Raw genomic sequence first — 19150 nt, forward strand, 5'->3', positions numbered from 1 at the left:
CTCGGCCCCGCGCGCTCGCTAGCTCGCTCCTCGCCTCGCTCTCCCCTTTAAACGCCCACTTCGGATGGGGAAAGAAGACAACTTGAAGTCAAGTTGCAATTAACTTCCGCGGCAGCCGCAGCTCCGGCGGCGGCAGCACAGGAGGCAGAAGCCGCCGCCTCGGAAGTCCGACGCCGGCGCGCCCGCCCGGGGAGCTGTTCCTGGTCGCGGGCCCGCACTCCGCAGCCACCGCCGCCCCCAACGCCCATGCCTGAGTGAGTCCTGCGCCTTTGCATCTCTTCCCCCCCCCCCACCCATTCTTGCTCTTTCATCTCGATCTCTCTTTTGTCGGAATCGATCCAAACTTCTCCGTAACACCCACCCACGGCGCCCCTTCTTGGGGCGACGCGGCTCCTCTCTTGTGGACGTCCGTGGACAGGGGTTTTCGGGGCCCCTTCCCTCGTGGGCAGCCGGACCCCGGAGGGGTGGGCAGGTAGAGCATGGGAGAGCACCCGGAACGGGGGACTTGGAGATGCCATTCATTCTCTCTCAGGGTGTGGGCACACTAACACACCTGCCCAACAAATCCTGGCTGAACAAACTCCTTCGGGTCATCAGTATGACCCCTCTTGGAAGAGAAAAGGGGAGCCGAAAAGACCGAAGGGAGCAAACGGGAAAGGGAAAGCAAACCCCTCCGTGCGCCCTGGAGCTGGGCTGGCGTAAAGGTGCCCGGCGGAGTAGACTGGGGGAGCAGAGCCCTTCCCCGCCGGACCGCAAGTGAGCTCAGCATCCTTCCCCGGTCCGTCTCCTCCTTCCTCCGCCCCCCGCCCGCGCGGCTGGGTGGGAGCGGCGGCGGAGAGGGGCCTAGGAAGTTAGTGGCAACTTCTCCATCCCGGGAACACTCGGGCGCCGGGGCGCTGAAGTTGGAGCCGGGATTTTGAAAGCCGCGGCACTCCGCATTTCGAGCCCTCGCTGGCGGTCGTGAGGTCGGTGCTGCAGGGGCCCCTGGCGTGAGTGAAGGTTTGGAGTAGGGCTGGAGGCGAGAGGAGGTGCTGCCCTCTTAGCAGAACCGAGACAGCACAGGTGCGGCCTCGGGGTCCGCACCTTGTCTCCCTCCTTCGGTCCCGACCCGAGCGTGGCGGCCTTTTCCGAGCGCTTCACTGCGGGGCGGCGGAGCGTGGGTTTGGGCAACCAGGATAAGAGGGACAAAGCAGGCAGGTGGCAGGTACGGGGAGTGACACGCGCCTACCGGAGAAATGCACTGAGCAGGACTCTTGGGATGACCCCAGAAGACGGAAGGGGCTTAGGGCTCTCGCCGGAGGTCCTGGCCCGGACCTCCACTGGGGCGTTGCAAATTTCACTTACTAGTGTCAGCCACAGGATCGCCTCTCAAAGTGCCCTGGTTGGCAACTTTGACCTCTGCGCCCTTCCTCGGCGAACTTTCTCTGCGGCATAACAGATTTCCAGGCAAATGTTGTAAGACCTGTACTCTACACGCTTGTAGAAGAGACAGGGAAAACAGAAAGAGGTCCTAATCTCAAGAGAGAACCTTTCTACCCGGACTGGCCGCGGTTCCCTGCTTGCATCCTTGGAGGCCAGGGTGCTTGACTTTTCCAACAGGGCAAAGGAGGTGTAAGAAATTAGTGAAAAGCTCCTGGTAAGTGTCAGGTTTTGTCTTAAGCAGTCCCTGAAATCTACAGTGTCTGTGTTACCGACCAGTAACTCGTGCCGTTGAAACTTTATTGAAATTTACACCCTCTCTAAAGTGGATTTTTCTGCGACGTCAGGGATGTAAGATTGATTCTATAGAAAAACGTAGCTGCAAAAGCCAACAGCAAGAACAACCAAAACCGTACTTTAAGACTGGAGAAAGCCAAGGTTGAGGTGTTTGCTCTAAAAGCCTTTAGTCTGCTGTGTGGTACTAATGCTATGATTTAGCAGCACTCTTTTATTTCTATTGCATATTATTTTAGTAGAACAGTAGTACATTCATACACTGGCTGCTCCAGTCTGCTGGCAAACATTAGCATTCAAGCTTACATTTTTGACAAATGTGCAGACAGGAATAGCATGAATAGGCATCTTAAATATTAACAACCTAAGCATCTGTTGTGAAACAAATTTAATATATTTACTCTGTTTTTCTCACATTGTTAGAAAAGGTTATAATAAGTGCATAATTTCAACTTTAGTTAGCAGAAGTAACTGGCTGTATCTTTCACTACCTCTCCAAGTGTTTAACACAGTCACCAGACATAAATACTTTAATTAACTTGGCTAGGCACATTATTAAATATACTTTAGACTATGTGTATACTATATAAAATGTAACCATGGCAATTTATATGTATCCTATTTGTGCACGTTGTAAGTGACTATGCATTTTATAAAGATACCAAGCATGTTTATTCTTCATCTCCATTTGACACTCATTACTCCATTTTTTTTTCTCATGGAAACAGTATTTTAAGTGTAGAGTTGTAAGGCATAATATGTAAACAGTAGCTGTAAAACACAAAGCATTGTTAAATTTAAGTATGGCTACATGTAACAAGATTATACAGGAGAAAAATCACTGCTCAATTTTGTACTCCTTTCTGAATAATGAATACAAATGATGGATGAAAAGAAGACCAGATAGGGATTTCCCTCCTAAAGTACTAGTGCCTTAAAATGCGTGGGGAGGGGGGTGTGGGTTAGGGAGAACAAGGGGGAGAAGGGGGAAGAAAGAGGTAGAGAAAGAAGACCCAAAGAACTTCCAAAAGTCTGAATAGTTATTTCCAGAATCAATGCATTCCTCATTTTCCCACAAGCTGAAATATGTAATAAATAATAGTTCTTTGTATGTAAAAGTATTCAAAAGGAATGCCTTTTGTTTAGTTGTTGTAGTAAATTAATATATTCTTCAGTTGATAATCTACAAAAGTCGTTCTTTTGTCTCCCAGCATCTTAAACAAGAACAACAACAAAATGAGTATTGGTTTATTTCTGCAGAGGAGTCTGTTGCCAGCTATGTGAACCTGTGATTGAATCAGCTATGGTATGCTGAGTGATGTTTAAGAAAGACTACATTAAATTAGTGAAGACTGAAGTATCTGAAGGAGACTTTCAATTATTTTTTTTCATGTGACAGGTTGTGGATTGTAAATTAGGCCTAAAAGGTCAGGTGACAGGCACCTGTTCCTCATTATTGTGAAAATCTTTTGGTTACAAACACTATTAAGCTAAACACAACATGGATATACAGCAGGGACTCTATAAAGCACTCTAGTGGCTTTTCTTCTGCTCTGTAAATTTCCAAGAGGGCCATACACAGATATGCCCCTCACACAAACAAATCATTTCTTCCAAGACGTGTTGTCTTGGATGACTCTTATATTAGTACTTGGGATTGATGAAGTATATAAAATAAATGCATACGACTGAATCAATCTTCAGACTATGTCTAGACTTGTTGTAGTCGAATGCAAAAATATTATTTTTAGGCCCCTCTTTTTCCTTTACAATCCACTGTTTCATTATCAGAATTTGTCCATAATTTAAATAGAAACCTCCCCAAATTGCCTTCTATCCTTTTTAGATGAGTTCCCATTTTAAATAATGCCATGAAATATTTTGCTCAACACTTGTGTGTAAGGAGGAAATTAGTTGCTGTAGACCATCATAGCTTTGTGGTATATAGAAAATGGGAAGAAACCCACATTTTACATGAATGCTATTAGGAAAGGTATCATCATTTGATCTTCAAACTTGCCACTTCTCTGAGGAGAGTGCAGTACTATTTCTATCAGAATTAAGGGGGGTGATTTGATGTTTACCAGTGGGTTACTTTTGGATATTTCAGAGGGCAGAATAAGCCTACATCTTGAACGGACCTAAGTAGCACAAGGTTGTGAAATATTAAAGGTGCCAGTTGTTTTTAATTAGCAAACGAGTAAGATCTTAGGGTAAATTGAGCACCTCAGATTATTGAGATCTATATTTAAATATGTTCTTTGTCTTAGTTTTGTATAGTTTATGCTTATTATGTTAAGTGTTCATTTTTAGCATTTGAGATCAGATTACAGAATGGTCATTACTCTTGCTTTTCAAATTGATTTGGGTTTCAAACTCCAAAACTGGGATGATTTTTAACAAATTGGTTTACATTTTGACAGAACAGAGTTAAGTTAATTAATAGATCAGGCACGAAAAATCATCCACGGTAGGGTGTATTTTCTGGTAAAATGAAAGTTATGTTTCAGCATGATGAGCATCAGGCTTCAGTAATCTGTTCCTCGTGTGGAATGAACACTTCCTACTTCAAGCTAGCAGGCACCTACTGTTTATTTACGCTGCATTAAACTGACAGCTCAGCAATCAGAGGAAAAATATTACTTACCTTCCTGAAGTAAATACCAGTTTATAGGTTAGCGCACGTATTTATATTCCTGTAACCACTAAATAACGGCTCTGTCTCCATTTTAATATCTACCTGTACTATAATCCGGGCCGTCAGATTCTTCCTGGTTGGGGTAGGGGGTCGAGAGGAGGTTTTCTTAATCATGTACCAGTGGCGAAACTTTAAAGAAGAGGAATATCATCTTCTTATTTCTGTCATGTGGGAACCAGTTGAAACAAATGCTATGCACTTTTACTTTACATACCTCAACTGTAACATCAAAACCCCAAAAGAGTCTGCGTGCCATTTAAAATAGTCAATCTTAGGGCCACCTCAGGACAGATACGTTCAGACACACTGAAGTGTGTGTTTGCTAAGCTAACTTTCTGCAAAGTTCCAAATAGATTACTTAAACTATCTGACTACTTAGAGAATAACTTTGATAAAGTGTGGCACCTTCCAAGTCTTAGATGAAATGTTTCAGTTCTTAATGGAGATCTGCCAACGTGGGTACCAAGTGGGGCTCATTGATGGATTGATTGATTGATAGATACTGTTAGCTTTCCTCTGAAAGCAGGCTTGACCCCTTTGTCTTCTTGTTAATCTGCCAACCTTAAGAGAGATTTCAACTTTCTTATAATACCAAATGTATTTGTTGTTTTCATTTTGAGTTGAAAGCCCCTTCTTTTTCAAGACCCCTGGAAACATCAAAATACTGTGAAAGCTGAATTCCCAAACTTATGATTAACTTGTGAAAATGCATATTTTCACTTACATTCTATAAGTAGCTCTTACACCACCATCTACACACAGTTGTCAATCTCTAATCATATATTCCATTGACATCAGAGCAGAATGTGGTCTTAATACAGCATATAAATCAAATCTGTTACACAACGTTCTTCTTCACTATACCAAAGAAAAAAGTCTACTATGGTAATTTATATATCATTCCTAAGTGCTATTCTCAATGGTTAAGTCTATTTAAACTTGATGTCTTCATAGAGTGTGATCAACACATTAACACACATTATTTAGTACTTTTGAACTTATGCCAACGGTACCTTTTGCTGTTTATTTTTTTAAAGTCTTTTTTAAGATCAGATATTTCATTTCAGAGTAAATAGATACAGATTGTGTGTATATATATTCAGGGTGAGATTTAGTAGCAGAGCAGTTCTCCAGCATATTGGCCTATTTTTATTCTTTCAAGTTATTCTGTAGCACTTCCACAGTTGTTGCTGTCTGAAGGTTCATAATAGAAATTCTAATCACCTCTTTCAGTGGACTTTCAAGGATGTAATCCAGTTTATGTGATGATCTAGTTTAGTTATGAGAGAGGAAAATTAGTTAACTGGTACCCTAGCGTTTATGTCCCTGGATTCTGCTGAAATTTATTCAGTCCAGTTATTTGACATTTGGTAGTGAAGTATCTTGTAATCAAAAATTAAGAGTTGGTTCAGTTTCCAGTGGAGGAAAGATCTTGCTGGATAAAACATTTAACTGTGCAATATTTTATTACACTCATCACTCATTTTAGAGCCCGCTTATTGTTGCACACATTTTTGAGGGCCTTGGGGTGCAGGCTCCCCAAATGAAGCTGAAAACACTTGCAGAAGGAGATGTCAGGCTGCACCTGGTTGTGCCTTTACTAGAATGTCTGTGGACCTGCATTGGCCCCCCTCCTCTGCACCCCTTCCCCCCCCCCCCAGGTGTGCAGGAAGTGGAGGGCGTTGTGCCGGGTGAAGTGGGTGGACTCTACCCAGAGCTATGACCTGATTTGTGACGCACCCTCAGAACTGCAGTCATGGTCCAGCTGCTTCACAGGCAACTGGTAGCACCTCATTTGGGGATGCTTCTGGCTTGCTAGCAGTGCCAGCGAGAACTTCGTCATTGTCACCTCATCAAAGACTACTTTTTGCGAGCTCTCCTATAGGGCTAGATTTGGAGAGCAGCCTCTGATATTTGGAGGGTAAGTGCCAAAAAAGTCCCTGTCACTTGCATATGGAGAATCAGGGCTACAGCCACACGGAGAGACAGGCATGTAGTGTTCGGGGGAGACCTCTGTGTTGGGATGTTGCTTTTTCTCAGCTAGAGATAAGTTGGGACCAGATACCAACAAAAATTCTTCAGTGGGCATTCTTCTTTGGGTGGTGAAATATGGTAGGAAGCTCCCAGGAGAAATTAGCAGACCTTCTTTCCTTGAGATATTTAAAGAAAAGAGAGTAATCTGTGTGAGAGGGAATTCTTTAGATGCTATTTTCCAGGAAGCCAGGCATATAGTAGAGTTGATTGCTGGAGGTTCCTTTCTAGTCTTACTCAATGGTTTCTGATATGCCGTTAAGAGCATGTAAATGACAATTTGGCCTTTTAATGTTCGTAATAATAAGGACTTTAAGGTAAAAGAGGTTTTATGGTATAAATATTTTATTGTGATAATTATTGTAAATAAAATAGAATCTAGTATATGCAGATATCTTTTGAAATGGAGATAGTCTTGAATATAGCGAATCCATAATTAGCTGTTTGATGTTGAATGCAATTGAGTTTTCCTGTTCCAGTGAACCAGACGATGGGAATCATTGGGGATTAACAACAGGACTGTGCGATTCTTGAAAGAGCAAACCTTTCCCCATTCACTGATACAAACATTTTATCAGTGAGTGAAGAACTAAATTAAAACACTTACAGTTTTAAATTTTAAAAGAGTATATAGAATTGAGAAAATAAATCAGGTGTTTTCCCACTGTCTTTCCACCAACTGAAATGATACCTGGAGGTCCTGTTTCATGTTATGCAGATTTCTCCAGGCTGTGAAAGGAAAGAATAACATTTTAAGAGCTGTCCTGTAAGAAAAATCTTAAAAGTGGGCTCTCTTTTAGGTGGTTAAAGAGGACTCAAAAACAATTTAGAACATTATCTTAAAGGTTAAAAAAAAACGAGTCTTACTTTGTATGGACTCATTGTATTTTAATAATACTGTATGCTTATTAGTGTTATTAGAGCAGTAGACAGTTAATTACAGCCTTTTCTGAGACATGTTAACTGTATATTAACAGTCATGTTAAAAAAAAGAATGATGTATATACTCTTACATACAAGCTGCTGCTTGCTAGACTCCTTGAAAAATATTCCTTTAGAATGTATGGAGTCAGATTTTTCATCCAGAATCATCAAAATGTTTTTTTACCACACTTGATTTTAAAACTTTTCAGAGGATGTACAATTTTCTTCTTCTTTGTTTTTCTTTCCCCCTTTCTTTGAAACTGTTATTGACTTGGTCGCTTTTGCCAGCGGCATTAGAAATTGTTGTCCTTCTGCAGTTTTACATTTCCCACATTGTATTTTGAGACGCCTACATTTTCTTGTACTCTGGTGACTTTGGTCAACCAAAGCCATTAAAAGCTTCTGGAGGTGATGTAGCACCTCTCCACACTTCTTTTTGGGGAATGATTTTAGTCACCGTTTCTTTAGCCAAGTTACGTTTTCTTACAACTCTCTGTAACCTGATATTTAGGATTCATTTGAGCAGGTGATCACAGAGATACTTCTAAGCCTATTTCATGTTCCAAACATCAACCCTGGGTTTTGCTTTGGCTTCTGGCATGGCAGAACAAAGGCGACTGAACGAGAGTTTAAAGCTGGACTTAGCCTTACTTAGAAGATGCTACCAAGTTAGTTAACTGTTTGAATTCCCTGGTTAATTTGGATATCTAGACCTTGTCACTTTGTCATATAGAACATTTCAAAATACACTAATATTCTCACTTTATTAATTTTTAGGTGCTGCTGTTATTTATTTCTAGAAGGCATTAAAAGACCACAAAAAAGAAATTCAGCGTAAGATACATTCTGTGTTCTATAAAACAGGAGAAACTTCACAGCATCCTTTGTTTTGCATAGCGAGCACTCATTAAAGATTTGCTCCACTAATAATAAAATGGTGAATTCAGCTTGGGCTGATAATGATTTAGTGGGGAAAGAGACTTTCTCTCTCTAATTTTCTGTTTTTGCTGGGGTTATCTGAACACTTAATCTGCACAAGCCCCAGTTTTCTGGATAATTGAATGTGTTTCTTCTTTATGTGCTGTCATTGTTTGACAATAGCAGCAGGGTCTATTTTATCCTCTTTGACCTTCAGGATTAGGTGAAGAATCCCAGTTTAGGTCCATGGTCCTCTGGTGTGTGGTGTAGAAATGAACTGTACTGGAGTCATCACAGACCTGGGTGCAGGTAGGTCACCCACGTAATGGTCTTTCTGATAATCATGTGACCAAAAATACTACGGATTAGTGGCCCATGGCTGATTGACCTGCACCAGTTCTTTAACAAAACGATGATTTTTTTTTCTGGATCCCATTGAATAAGTATCTGTCATAATTATTGACAGAAAAAAGAAATATTTCAGTGTAGCTATGTACACTGTTTAAAAATATTTCCAGATTTAGGGTATTTATTTTAACAAAGATTTCACTCCGTTCCTTAGAATTCACGCTAGAGTTGCAGTGGGATTGCGTAAGCTGCATCTAAAACCTTCTGAAAAGTTCTTTGAAAGTTATCTAAAAAAAGACTCTTGCTTTTTAAATTTATTTTCTTTTTGAAACATGTATGGAGCTATTTGCAAGCCCTCTTCAGTTCCACAAAAGGAAGTATCCCTCAAGCGGTACACTGCTGTGTGACCTATTACATTATCATGCACATTCTGTCTCTTTAAAAACAGTCTCCTCTATTTGCCCTATTAATTGTTGATATGTTGCCATCCACGAGACAAAAATTAGAGCTGTAATTAAATAATCATGTGATGCTCCTTAGTGCCAGTGAGAGCAAACTCATTTTTCCAGGCCCTGATGGTCACTGATTATTGTATTACTACTGGCTTGCTTTATTTATTTTTTTTTTAAATGATTCTCTATCTGTAGATTACCTAACTACTGTCCTTCTTTTCAAAATTAAAGAAAGTAGAGAACATTCAGCCAGTTAATTGGCTAGAGGTCCTCAGGGAAGTAAGGTAGACATACCTTTTTTTGCTTTTGGTCACCTGGTAGTTTCTTTGGGGAGGCTACATCAGTGTTTGCCTGCCATTTAATTTACACTGGTGTTTTGGCTGGGATGGAGGCATATGGGGAATGCCAGGAGAATTACAAAAGGAGCCGGGTATTAAAATTCAGAAATGATTAAAATTGAAATAAAAGGATGCTGCTTCTTTGCCAGTACTCTGGCAGTCATAATGACACATAGAGATTAGTTTCCACCTTCATCTTTTCCTTCTTTCTCATTTCCTCTTGTTTATTGTTGACACATTTTCCTTCTGTCTCTCTCCTGTCTCTGTATCTTTTTTTGCACCATTATGCATTCCTACTTCTCCCTCTTTCCTTAAGCATGGAGAAGCCTACTTAACCTTATTATAACAATAACAGAATAGGCTATTAATATTTAATATGCACATGATTAAAATTTCTCTCCCTTAAACATAGGTCAGCTGTATTATTATTAACCGGCATGTAATTTTTCATTTAAAATATTCTTATTCTGCCCTTGCTGTTTCTAAAATGTAGTCTACTTTAGTAGTGATTTAATACCTAATGTTTAGAAAACTGTGGTCGGCTAGTGAGAAAAGAACTTACCAGTCATGGATAATCAATTATGCATGAATTCAAATGTAACAGATGGAATCTGGTGAGTTAAAGTTTCTCTTTGCCTTAGTGGGTTTTTTTTTTCTTATTTGTTTGTTTGACACCTGTCTCTTACATAGAGATAAACATCTAATGTAGCATGTGATAAATTTCCTTATATCTTTATGTTCTCTTTAAAGTGAACTTGATTTCTTTTTACAGTACATTTGAGGGCAGAGAATTTTTGTGTCGTGTTAAAGATGATCAGATTCTTTTCCATCACTTTATAGATGCAGAACCCGATTCTGCTTGACTTAGGAAGGGTCATTCAGCAGGCTAGTAAAGGACGAAGCAAGACCCAAATCTCAGTTCCTTATCTTTTCTCCACTACTCGTCCCGCTGTGTCATTTTCCCTCTTTTGTAGGAGTTACGCTAACTCTGGGTTTTAACAGTTTCTGATGAAAAGTGTGGTAGATGTGTTAAATTGCATCGTGTCCTCTTCTGTGGTGAACAAATGTTCTCCGTGAACACGTATGATGTTATGCTCTATGTATATTAGATATACATGTATTCATAGTAGGATGTTGGCCAAACAATTGGATTTCCCAGATCTATCGAGAATGCCCCAAGATTGGGTTTATATCCTAGACCGCCGCATGTGCCGCCCGCGAAGATGACTTTTCACTTGCTTACAGTATTCTAAATGCTTAGTGACAAAACCCCTTTGTGACAAGTGAAATCGGAAGTTATTTTTGAGAGCCTTGTTACTTCCATGGAGAGATCAGTTTAATTTTCATTAAATATAATGTGAATATATGGTGTTTTTTTCCGTTGTAGAAATAACAGAATAGTGAGTGTTGTCCATCTTTCAAGCAATGCATTCTCAAAACAGTTACAAGCTGGTCCCCATCAAAATTTTTTGTAAATATGCTGTTTGTTTCTCTCCCAAGTGTATTTATATATACATATATATAAAATACAAATGAAAATAGTCTTTACAGAATAAATAAAAATAAATGATTAAAAAAATAGCCTCCAGGCTCACTAGTTCTGTTTTTAAAGTTACACTGTAGCATTATTTATCAACTTTCTGCTTCATATCAGCTGGAAATTTGCATGTATATTTTTAATCCATGTGAGGTATCTAATGAATAAAATTCCACAATCAACACACGAGTTAAGCAGGAGGCAACTACAAAATAGGTCACTGGATGTGCCCTCGCAGTAGCTGTCCTATGCAACTAGTTTTTAGTATTTTATTTATGATTTTATACATAATAAACATGTCATTCCAATTTGGCTTCACTGTGTGTTCATATTTCCCTAGTCTCGCATCCATCAGAAAAATACTTGTGTCTAGGTATGAACTGCAGCGAGATCTAAGTTTTACATGGATCTAATACATGAAAAATCCCATCATTAATATAAAAATCCCTAATATAAAATCACTAAGAATAGGTGATAGGAAACAGAATATAGGACCATATTGTAGAGAAAAAGATGGTATTGCATATTATTGCATGCAGAGATAAATACTTTAATCCTAACTACTCTCACTAAAAAGTGACTGGTAGAATTAAATTTGAAAGCTTTCTGGACTCTTTATAACCAAAAGGTTCTATTCTTTCATTTAAAAAAGTAGAATCTAAAGTCTTTATACAGAGACAGCTTATAAATTATTACATTGACTGCATTTATGCTGTTGCTACACATGTTATAGTGTTGCTACACTGTATGCAAGTGTTGGACACTCAAGTGCTGTTTAATTGGGAGCAGCTAGTATTTCATGAATGTAGTTCATACTCATTCACTTGGAAACATCCAAAAAGAGTTTTTGGACTTACGATACTCTTACTTGTTTGGTTTTGTCTATGTCTCTTTCTCTGCTGTTGCTAACGTGCCATAGTATGGAATAAAATCTGAAAAGAGAACCATTTTCTTGCTTCGGAGGACCATCAAATTACCTACTTTGGGTGGGATCTTGGTCTCTAATTACCAATCCATGTTAATTATCTTTGGGTCAGGTATTCATCACATGAATTAATTATCGAGCATAGACTGGACTGTGGCTGTTGGCGGGTCAGGACAAAACAGTGGAGGTTGGCGGTGAGAAGAGGTTTGTTGGGTATGCTGCAGCTCATTGTTTCTCTGCTTGACATAATACTTTGATGATAATATATATCTGCCAATTTTGGGAATATATGTTTTCACTGAGTTTTTTGTTTTTTTTTTATTTTATTGGAGTAAACGATATATTAACTTAAACATTCCAATTTGACCATTTTTAAGTGTACAATCCAGTGGCATCAATCACATCCACACTGTTGTACAACCATCACCACAGTCTGCTTCCAGATCTTTCCCCTCATCCCAGAAAGAATGCACTTCAGTTTTTCTATTAAACGTCTCTTTTGCTGCAACAAATTTCAAGCATTATAGTGGTATTTAATCATTGTCCAGGTACGATGCAGTTGTTTCTGGTTTTCTTTCCTAATGGACAGCCCTGTTCCAGTGCCTTGTGGCAATGGGGATGGAGGTCCAGTATCAGATGTCACCTTTGGCTGATATTCCCAGAAAGGATCTGGACAAAGATTCAGGTCCATTGTAACCTCAAACTGTTCCTCCAATTAAGCGAGGAAAGACTAGCAATAACATTCACATCACTAAGAAGATTTGGTTGATATGTCTTGGCTAAAGGTTGATTGGGCACGGCTGTGTTTGACTTGCCTGGAATTAAAATCCCCCAAACTTCCCGAGGGTCCTGCACGGCCGCGGGGGCTGGGACGCTCTGCCACTCACTGGCTCCTTGGCATGAACACCACGATTCCTTCAGTTCTGCGTATGTGCAGGACTTGGTCTGGAAATAAGCTGAACAGTTTTCAACTGTTCAAGGGGAAAACGCACTCAAGGTTGAAGGTTCCTGGGAGAATAATTCCTGCTCCACACCTATGCTGAAATAGACTTAGAGGAAACTGGGATGGTTCTGGCTCCAGTAAATCATAGACTGGTTTTCGAGTTTTACTTCCATGTGTAATTTTGTGGTTAGTCACTTATGTCTGTAACGATAAATCATAGACCTGCGCAGGATTTCTGGCACCTCAGTAAATCTCAAGCAAGTGCCCAAATGCTAATTTATCGTGGTTCCTCAAAGAACACAACTATTTCACCCAATCAATGGTCTAATACCTTTTTTGTTTGAAACAAGTGGCTTGGCTGCACATACATTCCTTAAACTGGGGGCAAGTGCTGGTTCCTAGAACAGCCTTGACTTTTCCTAGTGACCCGAGGATTGGGTTAAAAACATCGCTTTGAAGATGTCCTAGCAGGTATATTTGACTTCCTTTCTCCAAAAGGTTACCTTATCCAGTGGATGCCGAAGCTGGCTGTACCTGGGAATAATTTCAGGGAGCTCTAAACAACTAAATGCCTGGCTCCCACTCTCAGCCATTCTGATTCTTTTGCAGTGGAGTGCAGGCTGGCCATCTGGATTGTTGGAGTTCCTTAGGTCATGTTGATGTGCAGCAAATTTGGGAAGCCACCGAGCTAACTTCTGATCCTGGCACCTGGCTTGACCTCCTGAGATTGCAAGAAACTTTCTAAGATTCTTATGAGTCCTGTCTCATAAGAACAGTTCTTGGATCCCGTTTCCTGTGATGACACGGTGAGAGACTCCAGGAATACAGACCTAAGTTTGCCCTCAGAATGCTTATAGGCTTGCAGTTCGGAGGAGCAGACAGGTAGATACAGAATGTTGCCCTGAAGGACAGGTAGTGTGTTGGAACATCAAAGGAAAAAACAAACAGCTGGACAGAAGCGATGTGATCAAGCTGGCAGAAGGGAGGTCCCCAGGTGAGAAGGGGAGGAAGGGCACTCCAGAAGCAGTGGGAAAATGAGGCATCCTGAAACTGTAAGTACTTTTGTGGTGATGTCAACAGTGGAGGACTCAACAGCAATGACAAGAATCCCCCTCCCTACTCAATTTTGGATGTGAGTCTAGACAGAGGTACCAATCTTGATGGAATTATTACCAGGGAGCCTTGTCAAGGTTATGATCCATACTGACATCTATGGAAGGAAAGGTAGCTTTTAAAATTTTTTGCTCCATCAATTTTTGCTAAGAAAGGTATAGTATTTCTGGATAAAAGGCTCAGATGTCCTGTCAGATTCTATAGGCCATCTACAGTGGCTGTTCATTTCCCTTATCCAGCACTCCCCAAACTGGCTTGAAGCATTGGCTTTTCTTTGCTCAGTTTTAATAATGACCCTTGTCTGTTAAAACCATATCCCAAACTACCAGTGGGTATTTACATCTACCCCAAGGTAATCAGGAAGTAACTTGATCACTATCAGTCTGGCTATAACTGAAACCTCACTTATTAGAGAAAAAAACAAAAACCAAAAACCTTAAGCCCCATATTTAGAGTTCATTATCATTTCTCTTTTATCTCTCCTGAAACATATTCAAGCCTTTTGCTATTGTTTCCTTCAGTACACCATTATTTGTTTGGTATCTGGAAGCCCTCCCAGTTTGAGTAGGTATCTACTTTAAAGCTTCCAAAAAAGCCATTTCTAATGGCAACTATGCTTACTTAATTCTGGGGTGGGAATGAGGGTGGGAAATGACTCTGTGGTTTTTAACTTCACCTATGAGCTATTTAAATGTTCGTGGAAAGCAGCATTTGGGGTAAATGCATATTATTCCAAATGTACTACAGGACCCTTTCAAATACAGACATGTCTAGAAAGTTGTCTTAAATTTGTGTGCCTGCGGCACACAAGCCTCATTCCACGCAACTTTATAGATCTTTGGGCTAATTCTAAAATGGAAAATGATTTCAATTTGGACATCATTAGAATGTCTGAAAGCCATTCAGCACCTCTAAGACTCCTCCTGGCTAGGTCCTGGATTTACTTTGTTGTCTTTTATAGAAGTTCTCTAGATGAGTGCTGTCCAATAGAACTTTCTGCAATGGCGGCAGTCTTCTGTAAACTACATTGCCCAACACAAGGGCCTCTAGCCACGTGAGGCTATTGAACATTTGCATCTTCACTGAGGAGCTAAATTGTAAATTTTATTTAATTTCAGTGAATTCAAATGTACATGGTATAGCCACTTTCCCCACAGTTAGCTCCTCCTCGTTTCTGCGAATTCTCAAAGGAACTGTCAATGCATTTAGCAGTGGAGGCTGGTTGCAGGTGAGACTGTGAACTTTTTGCTCTCATTTATTTATTCATAATGTAAATACTGCAAGGATGGCTATGAATTCCTGGTAATATGGCAATGAGCAAGATGGTCTCTGCTCTCATAGGGCTTACGGTCTAGTATGCAAAACATTTAGCCAGTAATTTTCATAATTGTTAATTGATTAAGACTGCAATGCCTGTTAGAAAGGAGCAATCAATGCAAGAGGCTTTGAGAAATGGAGGCCAAACCTTCTTGTGAGACTGGTCAGGAAGCTTAATCAGAGTTCCATTTATTCACTAAGCAAGAAGAGCATGACCTTCCCCTTCCCCCAAGTTCAGGGTTGGACCTCAGGCTCAGAATAGGGCAGCTAACATGTGCCATCCCGTGACCTCCAAAGATGTGGGGTCTGTTTGATTGAGCTGCATGCATCTGTAGACTGCAAACTTCTGAACTTGACCCAAGTAGATTCTCTCCTAAATTGTGCAGTTGTGATGATGTCAGTCACAGATAAGATGTGAGAAGAAGGGTGCAAATGTTTACAGGATATTGCATTTCCTCTCCAGTATATGTTTTGACAAAGTTGTGTGAGTTCCAGCCCCCAGCTTTTTCCTCTCTGCTCTTACAAATTTGTATTTGGTCCATTCAAGAAATGATGTGGAAATCAGTCCTGACATTCCAGACAGACAAAATGAGACACATGACAGCAAAACATATGGCTCCAGTAGACATCCTTATATGGCCAACACAGACCATATTCCCAGAAATTCATATATGGAAAACACCACCTGCAGCTAAAGCCAAAAAACAAAGAGTTGACACGATAAAAAGAGCAATATGCTACGTAAATTGTGCTGCTCTAAGAGTGTAGAGTGATAGCCAACCGTATTTGAATTTAAAAAGATGAAAAAACAAAACAAAACCAAACATGTCCTTAGAAAGTGCTATGGTGGTAAGCACTGCTTTGCTAACACAGTCACTGGCGGAGTTGCCGTATCTTAAAAGCGTTCAAATTCTAAATGCTTTCTCTGTTTATTACAAATGTATGTGCTATTCAAAACTCTGAATGTGTTTTAATGCTTTCGGATATCTGCCTGCATATTTATCTTAATATGGTGCCATCTGAAATATGCACTCGTCCTTTCATTATTTTTTTTAAAAAAATCTTGCGTATCTCTTACAATATTGTATCTTTGCTACCTTTGTGTAGCCAGTCTGAATGCCTCCTCGTGTGATAAAAAATGGATGCACTCTATTTTAACTGTACATCCACATGTTAAATAGTTCATGTATTTGACTTAGGATCTTTCATGTTCCTGAGTTTTTCTATTTTGATAGCTTAATTTATGAAGTTTATTTTAACTTTTTTTTTTTTGCTATACTTGCTTGTATCTTTATTGCCAAATATTCAATGACTGTATAGAATAAATTGATGTTTTACCCCCTCCACCATAATAGTTTATCCTCACATACGCCTAGGAAGGTGGTATTTTCCTAATTATCTTTTTTTCTTCTTTATTTTAACCTGGTTTACACCGGCCAATGCTCAGTGGTTTTAATGAGTATTCTAAAGAGGGAGAGAATATATAGTAAATAAGCTCATTAACGTACTGTACCACTTGGAGGGCATAAGCTTCTGAGTGTCATTTTACTTATGTCATTTCTTATACAGTTCTGAAATAAAGAATGTACTTGAGGGAAAATTAGTGTATATATATATATGTGATTAATATATACATAATGATACTATATCAGTATTCTTTGTAATGAAGTCATTATTAGATATCTCTATCCTCATTTATTTTATCATTTTCCAAGGCCATGTCCATCTTTATTACACACTTAGGTTGTGTTTAAGAATTAGCTTGTAATTCCTAGATAAAAGGTGCTACTCAGATTTAAAGATTGCTATTTAAATTCCCACATTGCACTAGTATTGGCCAAGTCATTAGGAAACTAAGGCAATCAGGATTATTCTGCTTTATTTATTTGTGTAAATGATGGAATGAACATACTTACAATAATTTATTCCATTGTGTCCTAATGTTTTCAGTAACCCTTTTTTTAGTCTTTTCTCTGCTCAAATTTTGTATTATCCAACAACTTTCATTCCCTTTTCTCTTTTTTTTCTAAAAATATTTAACTGGAGGTGAGGTTGCATGGATAAATTTTGTTTTGTAGTCCCTTATAATTTTTCTGTGTTTTAAAATTTTGCTACTCTTTGGAAATTTGCACAGCGTATTACTAGATTGCACTGTTCCTACTAAGAACCAAGCAGGTTTCAGGGAAACATGTCAGGCACCACCAGTTTGAGCCAACTATTAAAATCTATGTCTTGGAAAGTCCTATTTTAACCTATCATTGCAAAAATCATTGTCATAGAGATAATTGATGATAATCCGTTATCTGTGTGTCTTTTAAATATCTTTCTAAATAAGCTTAAGTTCTTCCATCCACAATACCAGCTGGACACCACTCCTACATTTTCGCCACGTTTGTATTTTTCCTTATTGATTGTATTTCTTATACTTAAATTAAAAATTCCCCTCCATATTTCCCCACCTTTCAGCTTTTAAAAATGTGATAGCGGGTGGGCTTTTGGGTAAGGATTGCCTTATATTTATTTTCTTGTTTTTGATGGTGTGTTTTATGTTTTATCATCACATGTTCTTCCTTTTGCTCAAGGCTTGGGTTTATATGTGCCAAGATTCATGGTTGCCTTCCTCGATTTTGACTAACCTTTCCGGTTTGTGGGTGAAACTTGGGTGCCATTAGAGTGATATATTTTCATTGTGTTTCTCCTAAACTTGTTCTCCCCAGGAGGCCATTATTTCCTATACTTTATCTTCTGCTTTACCTTCTGCTTTTCCTAGATTTCTAATGTAAACAGTGTCTCTAAGAGTGTATTGGTAGCTTTAAAGAGCTTAATTTGCATATTTCCCTCTTATCTCAGTACTTGTGCTAACTTGTTGCTTTTTTTAAATGTGTAACAAAATGTTTATCTGACTGAGTTTTCTCTTTTCCCTACTAGTGTATTCTGAAAAATAATTCTTACAACATTTTTGGTTTTGTTTAATGATTAACTGCCTTCAGGGTTCTAAGATGTTAGCATTGGAAGCCAAGCGATAAACGCTGCATCTCGGTTTTGAATGAGATTGTAATGTTCTTCATTTTTGTAGGAACTGTATTTAATAGATTATCTAAATAAGAGGATCGTACTTCTATGCTAATGACCATTAATCTAAGTGGGCAATTTACCCTGGATTACAGAAGTATTTATTGCTACGACAGATGTATTTACCCTCCCAAACTTTTCTTTTACTCGGCCTAAGTTAATTTCAGAAAGGTGGCATCTTCTCCTTTGTGCTAACAAGTCAGATCTCTTTCAAGTGACCCAAATTTTGTTTGGCTCAGCCACTATGGGCCACATATTTCTTCCTCCAACGTGTTCTGTGGCTCAGAAGTGAGGGAGTTTTGAACCTAGCCCCTGACTCGAAACAGAACCCTCTTACTCATCTTTTTTTTTCATGTTGGCTCTTAATAGTTTGGGATTCATCCTCCTTTGAGGATAAATATTCGCGAGAGCTTTCTTTTCAAGGCTCCCGGCCTTTATTCCTGTGCAAACGTTTCTGCACCCTCCGCGCTTCTCCGCAGAGATCCACCTCCAATTATCTGGCCCCTTCAGCCACTTCTGAAGTCCCCCTGCCTCAGTACTCTGTGCCCGTCACCTGCAAGTCCCGGCCCCTCTCCCGCGGGGCCGCTGCGCCCTCCCCGCCTCGCCCGTCCCTCGGGTGCCCGCCCGCCACGCTCCCGACCTACTCCCTTCTGTGGCTTTTGCGCGCGTGGGTGGTTGGTTAGTCCCCCCCCCGCCCGCCCGCCCTGGCCCTCGCCCCCTCCTCCCCTGCACTTTCTACCCCCCCCCACCGCCGCCCCCCGCCAGTCGTGCCCCTCCTCCCTGCCCGCTCACTCTCGCACACCTGCCCCAGCCGCCCGCGC

General features: G+C 40.1%; 1 protein-coding gene across 3 annotated transcripts in view; it reads left to right on the forward strand.

Annotated features, from left to right (window-relative positions):
• Nucleotides 1-60: 60 nt before the first annotated feature.
• The window catches only part of SATB1 (SATB homeobox 1), a 97949-nt gene continuing 78859 nt past the window's right edge, over nucleotides 61-19150 (forward strand). Inside the window, exon 1 of one of the 3 annotated variants that reach the window (XM_039218445.1) lies at nucleotides 61-254. The gene's annotated coding sequence lies outside the window, so the exon portion shown is untranslated. Of the gene's footprint in view, nucleotides 255-893; nucleotides 966-19150 lie in introns of those variants that run through there. The other 2 variants (XM_039218451.1, XM_039218447.1) reach the window with 2 other exon arrangements.

This window comes from Hyaena hyaena, unplaced genomic scaffold (assembly GCF_003009895.1).
Source record: "Hyaena hyaena isolate Hyena2069 unplaced genomic scaffold, ASM300989v1 scaffold_762, whole genome shotgun sequence".
Lineage (NCBI taxonomy): Eukaryota > Metazoa > Chordata > Mammalia > Carnivora > Hyaenidae > Hyaena > Hyaena hyaena.